The sequence below is a fragment of the Hoplias malabaricus genome, chromosome 2 (genome assembly GCF_029633855.1).
Source record: "Hoplias malabaricus isolate fHopMal1 chromosome 2, fHopMal1.hap1, whole genome shotgun sequence".
NCBI lineage: Eukaryota > Metazoa > Chordata > Actinopteri > Characiformes > Erythrinidae > Hoplias > Hoplias malabaricus.
The window spans coordinates 22,619,275-22,631,171 of record NC_089801.1 but is presented as its reverse complement, the minus strand read 5'-3'; positions in this window follow the sequence as shown (position 1 = coordinate 22,631,171).

The window sequence follows — 11,897 nt, the reverse complement described above, 5'->3', positions numbered from 1 at the left end:
GGCCACATGCAACCTCAGAATGACCTTCTGAGAAAAGGCCCAGGAGAGATCTGCATGGACGTGTCTCTCACTAGGATGATGGAGAATTCCCACAGAGAGCTTCAGAACTCTGACAGAGAGGTCGCCGTGTCTCTGGCCCAGAGGGAGAAGAGAAACGCCAACGGCTGCAGTGCTCCGGGAAGCCGTGCCGGAAAGCACCACATGTCAGCGACATGCTCCCAGCTATCTCCAGTTCATCCCCAGGGATACGTGGATTCATTTCTTCATAGCTCAGAAGTGGTGCTGAACGCTTTGCTGAGATAAACAATAGCCGTTCTAGAATTTAGGGTAATTATCATAGAGAAATTCCCTCATGTTTCGCAGTAATCCATTTAATTATATGAATGTATAATCAATATTCATTATTTGATATTACAATTAATAAAAGAGTGGTGTGATAAAAACCAATCCTTTGTTTGTGTGTGCACTTTTCTTGTACAGAATTATTACTTCTAGTTCAGATTCAATTTCAGAGCCAAGAACCTAGAGCGGGTCAATGAGCATAATTCATTAATAATAAATAATTCTAGCTAATTCTGCTGTATAATATGTAAAGATGATGATCTACTTGTCCAAGCTAAAATTGGACAGGTAAAGACCCTACATATTAATTAATGGCTCCCAAACATGGAGCTCAACAAAATGAATTAAATAATTAATCAAATAATAATTAATTACCATTGACTCCGCTATGTAGTATTTATGCCACCGCATAATTATAATTATGATTATATTATATTATATTATTATAATTATAATAATGTGGGGCATAATTTTTTCCACTACAGTTCTATAATGACAGGTCATTTTCCATTGCATAATAAAAGACGTGTACATATGATTTGAATACATACATAAATTATAATTATTAATTAATAATAATAATTATTATTATTATTATTTATTATAAATATAAATAGAGCACAGCACCCTTTCAAATTTGTTACATTTGTAAAGAAGCATTAATATATTTAAATAAACCAGAGGTCATTCTTCTTAATAAAAGGGCATTTGTACATTGAGCATTTTAAACGTTCAATGTTGTTACATTTGTAAAGACACATTAATCTGTTTTAAATAAGTTAATTTAAAATTAAATACTTTTTGCTGTATGTGCATTTTTTGTTAGTCAGTCAGTTCCTCTGCGACAGAGGTGTGGTGTGGTGTTTTTGACAAAGATAGGACAGTGCCTTGCTAACAACAGCAACAAGCAAGTTTATTCATATAAAGGAATATAGAGGAATTCATTTACTGATGAATTGTATATTATTTATTTATATAGGCAGATTGAAGCATACAGTAAAATACTCTTGGTAAATAAAATAAACTTGGTTTGATTAGGCAGTGGTATTTTTAGAGACTATTTACTATCACATTGTTATCACATGCATAGCCTGTTTGAGTCACATTTTACCCCCTGGTTTTCTGTGTTTTGGTGCAGTCTGTGTATAGTGTTTAAGATATAAGTTGTATGATCTTATTTTTCTTTGGACTGGAGAGCATGATGATTATTTTTTTTAAATAACCTGAAGATTGACTCTGGAATTGAGATTTGTGGAGAAAGGAGTAAATATACATAAACCCAAACAACAAAACAAAGCAACATACAAACAAAACACATATTACTGTGGAGTTTGCTGGGATCTTTGATACAGATCAGTCTTGACCTTATTGCTGGGAGGGTGAAAGTGAAAGATGTTTGCCTAACAAAAAAATAATAATAATAAATAAATATATATATATATATATATATATATATATATATGTGTGTGTGTGGGTGGTGGGTTTTCAATCATTGAATCAGGCGCAACCACAGGCTACAAAGTTAAAGGTTATGGGCTTCATTTGAGAGAATAACACTGCAACATTACTCAGTTGTGTAACACAGGGCTCATATTCTTTGATTTACATCTCATTGTTTACTCTGTGGCTGTATGAAACACATCTACAAACCCAATTTCTGGAAAGCATGGACATTTTTTTTCAATGTAGTAAAAAAAGAATCCATGTTCTGAACTTCTGAACACATGCACAAAGACCAGATTTCTCTTGCAAACTTTGACACAAAATGGTGAGCCATGAGCACAGTGCACATGCAAAGACTAAGCCTCTTGTGGATGCTCTTTATACGCAGTCATATTTCAGAACAGAGTAACAATAATTTTTCACTTTTATTTATCCTCTGTCCAAACATTTTGCAATGTGCTGTAGGCTTCAAATTACATACCTATTTAGATTTACAAATTACAATGTAGCTGGTCATCCAAATTTAAAATAGTTGTCTCTTTAAGAATCAGGAGGATTTTTCATTTTTCAATTTTATTTTATTTTTGTATATTCACAACACATCCAACTTTTCTGGAAATAGGACTTTTATTTTAAAGAGTGCTTAAGGAGGAAGTTAAAATCTTTTCACATTTAGGCATGTCTAAACACAGTTTTTAAACATAAAACCCCCAGATGTAACATATTTTTCTTTTCTTTTCTACAGAAATATTTGTTTGCTAAACATATTATAATCAGACGAATTTACTGCTCTAATAACATCAACAGAATAGCTGCCATTCTTTTTCTAAAAATTTGGTGTGTTCACTGTAGAAAATCTGAAGAACTGTAGAGAACATCCATCCATCCATTATCCAGTTCAGGGTCGCAGTGGGTCCAGAGCCTACCTGGAATCATTGGGCACAAGGCGGGAATACACCCTGGAGGGGGCACCAGTCCTTCACAGGGCAAAGCACACATTCACACGTATGGTCACACGCCAATCCACCTACCAACGTGTGTTTTTGGACCGTGGGAGGAAACCAGAGCACCCAGAGGAAATCCACGCAGACACAGGGAGAATACACCACACTTCTCACAGACAGTCATCCAGAGGAAACCAACGCAGACACAGGGAGAACATACCACACTCCTTACAGACAGTCACCTGGAGGAAACCCACGCAGACACAGGGAGAACACACCAACTCCTCACAGACACAGTCACCCAGAGCAGGAATCGAACCCACAACCTCGAGGTCCCTGGAGCTGTGTGACTGCGACACTAGCCTGCTGCACCACCGTGCCGCCCTGTAGAGAACATATTGTCTTTAAAAATCAACAAGTACAGAACACCAAAGTTTATCTTACTTTTCATAGTCATAGTACAGTATCCAGACTGTAATGAGTGTTAGGAGGGAGGAAGTGATAGAGACCTGAAAACAGGATCTGACAATTCTTTTTCTTTAATGAAACATTTACAACATGTACTCTATGACAGAGCAGAACATTTTGTTCAGATTTTAGTTCTTGAAAAACTTCCATAAACCGTCCATATTTTTCATAATTCAGTTTTCAGCTTGATCTTGTTTCATGATCATTTCTTTAATTTTCACTTTATGCGACTATGTAAATAGGTCTGCTTACTGTATAAAATGTTATCAACTTTAATTATTGTGGTCTGACAATGCTACAGCGTTTCCTTTATCGACCCCCATTGCACTTACAGGAAATCAGTAGATAACATCTTCACACCACACAGGTTCATTTTCAGAAAATAAAGCCCTGTCCCACTTGTTATTATCTTATAACTGTGTCCTGAAAATGCTGAGTAAAGTTACTCTACTGGGGCTACTCCTGTCCACTCTTTTTAAAGGTGAGCAAAATCTCTTTTGAAGCATTTTTATTGCTTTCAGCAACCTCCATTATCTTCTGTCCTTTTTTGACTTTTTTGAACATTGCCATCTTGTTCTCATATCTAACACCTGTCATTATTTAGTCCACCGGACTTTTAGCATTTGATCACTGGCTTTTCTCAGACTTCTTCTGTATCTTCAAACTATTTCACTGTTGTGCAAATTTTGTGTATCCTTGTATTTCTGAGTAGGGTAAACTAAAATAATAAGTACAGTTTCACTTAAGCTCGGATGGGCTGAACAGGACCTTTAATATGGTGTTGAACACTGGAGAGGTAAAAATGGTTTAAGGGTTCAATTTGGTTTCACCTTTTGAGTCATTTACCTTGAGATGGGAACACTGAATGTGTTGAATTTGTGGAGCTGAAATAGTGAAGGTTTTAAATTGGACAGGTTTAACTTAAGAGTGTTGAAGCCTGAAATTACTGAATTTAGAGGGGTGGAAGTTGGTGAGGTTGAACACTGAAAGTTGAACATTCGAGGGTGTAATCTGTCATTTTGCTGGTGGGACAAGGCTTTGCATACAACTGTACATTTCAATATACTGTTTTTTTATTTGCTCCAGTTTCTGCAGGTCAAAATGGATGTGGAAAGGAGCATATTTTCAGCACAGCTATAACCACCGAGCTGCAGTCTGATGTGATGTTGCCTTGTTATATCAATCTATCCATCCTCGGATCAGACCAGGCCGAAGATGTAGCAGTGGTGTGGAGTCAGACGGATTCGGCTGTGCACAACTTGGCTGAGATAACTATCGGTGGAGTTGTTAGACACTGGGACTCGAAAAACAAGCAAATCAAGACATTCCCAGAACTCTCAGCTTCTGGAAACTTCTCTATTGTCCTTCAAAAAGCTCAGTTTTCCGACAAGGGCTTGTACCGCTGTTAGCTCTTTAAGGGAATCAACTGCATCGTTGCTTATCAGGAGCACAATCTCAGTAAGTTACTTTCTGTCTAGCAATAGAGAAATGAGCAGTAAGGGTCCCCCTCGAGGCATGCTGAGCTGTCCAATGTTGGTCTAATGGAGGCAGTCATAAAGGATCAGCCTTGGAGGAAAGATGAGCTAGATTAGTGCTCCCAACTTAGTAGCTTTATGTGACCAGAGGACACACAGGTAGTGTCTCTAACTGGATATGTCTAAAACTCTGGAGAAAAGTGAGCAAAAAGCTATATAAGTGTACATCATGTATTATTATACAGAGGTTACATTTGCCTCCAATAAAGATGCCACAGTAATTGTATCATTTGAACATTAGGGTGCTCTGAAAACTACTAAAGTTGAGAAGCAAGTCAATAATCACACGATTTGAGTCTGAAACTCTGACTTGTTACCACTTTTATTTGTCAAAATCATTGTGAAGTGACTTTGTTGCATAGTATTCATAATGACAACTGACATTTTATTTAAAAGAAAAAAAACAACAACAACTAAATATTAGATCATTTCAAAATGGCAGATGAGAAGAATTTTTTGTCACTGCTTTCATTCCATAAAAGAAAAAGTCGATTTGTTTTGTTCCACATGTACACATGAGTTTTGGTGTAGACCAGGGGTCACCAATCTGTTTCACAAAGGGCCAGTGTGGCTGCAGGTTTTCATTCCAATTAAGCAGAAGCTCACCTGATTCTTCTTATTTAATCAACTGGTCTCAGTCTTGGTGGGTACATGTTGTGCTCCTGCTTGTAAGGAAAACCTGCAGCCACATCGGCCCTTTATGGATTATGTAAGATTAGTGACACAGGTAAAGACAATTTAAAAATGCTGGTTTTGATGTGGTGGTAGTGAATGTAGCTGATTGCTACAAACAAAATTTGCTGTGACTGGACCAAGAAAAACATTGAAAAGGGCATTTTATTGGCAAAGGATAGTGTCTCATGAACTTACCTCCCATTTCTATGTTAGTCTAAGGAAATGTCATTGACACTTGGTCGAGAAGTTCTGGAGCACCCATTGTATAGTCCAGACATACTTTTATTTGTCCGAAACAATACAAACTGCTTTGTCTGATGTACACATCAAAACATTTGTTGAAAACAAGCATGAAAATGTGCTGATGATTTATTGCATCAAAAGTCTCCATTTTCTTCACTGCTGAACATCCTAAGCTGCCCGAAAATAGCTTAAGGTCATCGATAACAACAGCGATGATTTTGATGATTAATGCAATTTTGTTTTCTCACAAATTAATGATTAATTCTCAAAAAATGTTTTTTGAAACTTCACACCTGATATTTAAAAACTTTGTTGTTGGATTGACAGATGTCACTCAGTGTAGGAGGGAGATGCTCACCATGATTACCATCACCACTGAAATGAAGTCTGATGTCCTATTGCCATGTTACTTCAACCCATACATCCTTGGATCAGAGCCTGATGTAGCAGTGGTGTGGAGTCAGACTGAAACAACTGTGCGCAACCTAAATGAGATAAATATAAACGGAGACGTCAGGCACTGGGACTCAAAAGGCAGATGAATCAAAATGTTTCCTGAATTCTCTGCTTCTGGAAATTTCTCCTTAGTTCTTCAAAAAGCTCAGTTTTCAGACCAGGGCCTATACCGTTGTGAGCTATTTAACGGAATCAACTGCCTCGTTGCTTATCAGGAGCTCAATCTCAGTAAGTTTCATGTTATTTTTTAACAGCTATGAACTACTAATGTGGTTCATCTGTCTAACCTCCCCACGGTGACAAGTGACTAGTTATTTCCTGAGAGTGGGTGATATGTAGCCATAATTTGGTGACAGATAACAAATGGAGCTGATGTGAAGATGCGACTAGACACAATGACTAATTAATTCCTCTATTGCCTCAAATATCAGTACCATAAGAAAATTTGTCATTTGACTGTTTTTTTACCATTTCTATTATTTATAAAGGCATTTATGTGTGGTTTCGTACTACATTAATTGTTATAATATATTCTATGTGAATATAGCATGCATTATCTAGTGAACTGAAGACATTTGAGATCATTGTTGGACTTACAGGTGTCACTTGGTGTAAGCAAGAAAAGCTCACCAGGATTAACATAACCTCTGAGCTGCAGTCTGATGTCCTACTGCCATGTTACTTCAAACCATCCATCCTCGGATCAGACACCAGAGCAGATGTAGCAGCAGTGTGGAGCCAGAGGAATTTAACAGCTGACAACCTGCTTGAGATCAGTCTGCAAGGTAGTGTAAGGTCATGGAAGAACCAAGGTGGACGTATTCACACATTCCCCAGCCTCTCAGTATCTGGAAACTTTTCTATCCTCCTCCGTAATGTGCAGCAGTCTGATCTGGGTCTGTACCATTGTGAGCTTTTCAAGGGGATCAGTTGTGCACTTGCTCATCAGGAAATTTATATAGGCACAGGTAAGGAGTATGTTTTTTTATTGTTATAGTTTTAATTTAATGTTATTTGCTGACATTGGTGATAACTGCAGATCAGGACACAGTATTTTCAGCATGACTTGAGTTGTGTTGGGCTTAAGATCAGAACAGCAGTAAAAGGGCAGTGTGCCTAGTATTTGTTTTGTCTCATAGGTGTGAAAAAAGATTATGCATTCGAATTTTGGTAGTTAGGTGCCTTGTTCAAAAGCAGTTCAGCCGTGGATGCTACTGTCAGTTGTTGTGATTGAGCCAGTTGCCATCAAGTACCAAGCCCAATCCTCTAACCATTAGGCCACGGCTGCCCAATTGTTTTAACTGAGTGGATGTTTATATTTAAGCTCAAAAGAAAATGTGTGTGATTTAGTGATAATGACAGAATGATCATTACATCCTACTTGTGAATCTAAAGCACTTTTTTTTCTGTATTTTCAGTCTCTGAAGCCTCTATGAAAATTTGGCTTTACTTTCTTGGTGCAGCCATTACACTCTGCCTCCTGGTCATGTGTCTGTTCTTTACCCAGTGGAAGAAGAAGTATGTAAAATGTATTGGTTCATACTGGAAATTTTTGGAAGAATTGTTTTGGTTCCAATAACCAGTTGATAATTCAGTGTTTTAGGTGATTCAGTAGATCCTTTGTTTATGAACACATACATCAATCAGCCATGACATTCAATTTACCATGCCATCACTATTTACTCTTTGTCATGATTCTCAAGCTTAACCATGTTTACAGTGTACATGCTAGCATTTATCCTACCCTAAGTACCTTTGGAATGAATTGGGATTTATAATAATAATAATAATAATAATAATAATAATTTTTGCAATTGTTTGTCATTTTACAACATACAACGAAATGTTTTTTTCCGCATTTAACTACTCTGTGGCAGTGAACACACACACTAGTGCACTAGGGGCTGTAAACACACATCCAAAACCCCGGTCCCCGGGGAGCAGTTGGGGGTTCAGTGCCTTGCTCAAGGGCACTTCAGCCTTGGATGTACCCGCTGGTCTTGGGGACTAAACCGGGAATGTTCCGGTACCAAGCCCAGTCTGCTAACCATCTACAGTTGTAATCAGAAAACATACATTCCTCTAATGCAGAGCTGATATAATTAAGAGCACCAGCAGGGAGCGCTTTAAAGTGGAATCTAATGAAGGTTGTTCTATAATAGTTTCTCATAGACCTATATCCTACGAAATAGCTAAAAAAAAAAATTAGAAATTATCTGCTGTATTCAGAGTTTTGATCTGGGCTTCTGAATGGTCCTGAGGTCTTTGTGTTGGCTCTGTGACCGAGGATGATTGGTCTCAGCGTCACATAAAATGACCCTTCTTTTCCACTCATCACAATCCCCCCCTCACTTTTTGAACTATTGAAACTGATTCCATGGATCATATTTCTAATGGTCTCTCTCTCTCTCTCTCTCTCTCTCTCTCAAGGTCAAGATCACAGGAAAACTCAGTATATGTCAACTGGGTACGGAATAAAATGTAGATGAGAGAAAATATATAGCTGTCACCTGCATCTATTGAGGCTTTAGAGCAGTGCTTTACAGATTATTATTTTGCTGTGATATTAATTGTTATGGTATTAAAATAACTTTCTATGAACCAGTGACTTATATAATACAGCCTTGCTAGACCACTGTGAGAGGACCATGGCTCTGAGGATCACCAGCTAACTTCATCATTATTAAGAGTTATTAAATCATAATTATACAATTGTTTTTCAACAACATTACAGTGGCCTTTAGGCTAATAAAATGTGAAATTGATTGTGGCTTGTTGACCCCACAATTCATTTTCTTAAGAATTTAAATTCAGAATGATGTAACTGTTTTGTTTTAAAAATAAAATGAATGATTGAATGGGGGTGGCACAGTGGTGTTGCAGTCACACAGCTCCAGGGACCTGGAGGTTGTGGGTTCGAGTCCCGCTCCGGGTGACTGTGAGGAGGTGGTGTGTTCTCTCCGTGTCCATGTGAGTTTCTTCCAGGTTTCCTCCCATGGTCCAAAAACACACGTTGGTAGGTGGATTGGCGACTCAAGTGTCCATAGGTGTGAGTGAATGTGTGTCACCCTGTGAAGGACTGGCTCACCCTCCAGGGTGTGTTCTCACCTTGCGCCCAGTGATTCCGGGTAGGCTCCGGCCCCACCGCGACCCTGAACTGGATACGTGGTTTCAGACAATGAATGAATGACTTATAACTTTATTTATAGAGCACTCTGCAAAACAGACTGGAAAAATACACTATAAGATTTATTTAGAAGAGTGTATTTAGTTTATTAGTATATTAAGATGTGTCAGGCATTTAGTTGTGCATACACACCTTGTATAACCTCCGTAGCATACAGTTAAATATACTGGAACACTCTGGGGCAGCTGCACAGGAGTGTAGGGTCACCACCCTCAGTGCCTAGTTTTAGAAAAACAGTGATTTCCTATCCCTGTCCTAAAGCAGTTGAACTATACATATTACAGTAAACTAAAGACTGAGCTGTGCATGGCAGGGGGACCAGGATTAAGAACATCTTGTGTCCTGTCACAGGATAGACCCTGTTAGTAGGAATGTAGCCGATGCTTCTTAATCATTTGCACACCCATAAAAATAAAGGTGCTACACAGGGCTCTATTTTTTAAAATGTGTGAAAGTGAAGAACATTTTAAAGGTTTAAAAATCCATCACATGATCTTAAGGTTCTTTACCCATTTAAATGTATTAGCAAAAATGGTTCTTTATGGAACCTAAAGTGGCTCATCAATGGCAATGCCCAAAGAACTTTAGCACATTTGTTTTTGAGAATGCAGGTGTGATCACAAACCCTGTTTACTAATAATTACATAGAGGAATCTACTGCAGTTATGTCTGACATTAATAACAAATCAATACTACACTGGCCACAAGATGGCAACATCTGCCAAACCCAGAGAGCCCTTTCAGGACTATGTTTTCACATGTCACACTTTATCTACCAGTTCAAATGTTCTGAAAACCGGGCCCTAATCTATCAGAGAGGATCAGAACATCACAGAGCAAGAGGATTGTCTCCACCTTGAAATTAACTCGGATTATGTTGTCAAATAATTTTTATCACATAAAAAATCTGCTTGGTCATCAAGAACATATTTCACCACTAGTTGAAATATGTCACTCATAATGCCTGTCTTCTTGGCGAACATCACATTACTCCCTCCTGCTTCTGACCTTGTCATCAAGGTACAGGTTCTATGAAAATGTCCAGCATCATCTTGCTATGGTTTTACTACTGGAGTTCCCCAGGGGTCAGTCATTGGTTCATTTATGTTCTATATGTACATATACACTAGGCTCAGTGATTATCCCTACACACTTTTATTTTTCACCCTATCCAACAAGATATCTAACTTTCCGATATTAGAATGTTTTCTCCTGGCTCAAGACCATTAGAAATTATAGCAACAACAATGCATTTCTCAATAGTGATCTGTCATCACTGGCTCTTTAGCCTACCACTTAACTCTCAACATCAAATACTTCAGATTTATACTTCCCAGCAAAACAATGAAGGCCAGAGGTGCCTTATGAATAGAGGTGGTTGTTCTTATAATGTTAATAAACTTCAGCTATGGTCTGAAGGCCAGAGAAGTGGGTTGAGGCAGAAATATGGATTAAACATGTAATCCCAATTTTGTAATGGAATGCCAATTATGGCATGTTTCACCTTCATACTTTACTTTCCATTTTGTGCAACCATTTCTGAAACAGCTTCTTAGGCTGCCACCAGTGCATTCAACTGTGCATTGGGCTATGAACTCAGTCCAATAACATTTAAGTGTAAGTTTAGTGTCGTCTTGTGCACTGTAATTTTGGACTTGTGGAAGATCTTTATAAGCATGTACTATATATAAAAACATATAGTTTTTATAGTTAACATACTATTTTTATGCATGGATTGGCAGGGCAGGATAACCACACATTGTCGTAACTAAAAGTGGCCTAAAGACAGCATATACTGAATCCCTTGTGGATAAGCAACGCGTGTGGTATGCACCAGCACATTGTAAACAGGATAAGGTGTAAGAGTTTTATAAAAGGCCCATCCACTCTGGATGTCATTGTCATTTTGTTGAACATTTAATTCTACATCTAACCACTAGGGGTATGGTCTGATCAGCAGCCATCTAGACATAACACCTAGGGTTACTCAATGGGCCCAGCCCATGAGTAAACAACACACCTAATGAATCGCTAGCTCTTCATAGGAGTCGTCAGGTAGGTGTTTCACTTAATTAGACAAACTTTCATACATTAAGGTAATTGAAAGTTCAAGGACATGTGAAAACATATGACGCATGTACTCCTGCACATTTGGATATGTACATTTAAGCAGGCCTTAGCTTTCAGTCCCTGGTTGATCTCAGGAAAACTCACGCTTGTATAAACCTCGATCTTGAAATAATGAACTTGTGTTTTTCTGCTAATTCTTGAATTAAAGATTGATTATTTGTGTCATTACATATTGTAATATACTGAGAAATTAGGATTTGGCCACAAATGACTTTTTGGGGAATATGCTTGGACACTTATATGAAAGCAATAACATAAGTGTTGAGTTTGGGACAGGATGCAGGTGTCAGTGGCAGGAGAGTGCAGACTCTTGATGGACTGTTCAACATTGTGGTGGCGTATGTGGTGCTAGAGTCATGTTTGTGCACTCCCACTGACAATGGAAACAAACTCTATCTCTTGGTAACCACAGAGAGGGTAGAGTTTATTTTGGAGGACAGCAAACCCTTCCTCTCAAAACCTGCTGAAAAGATT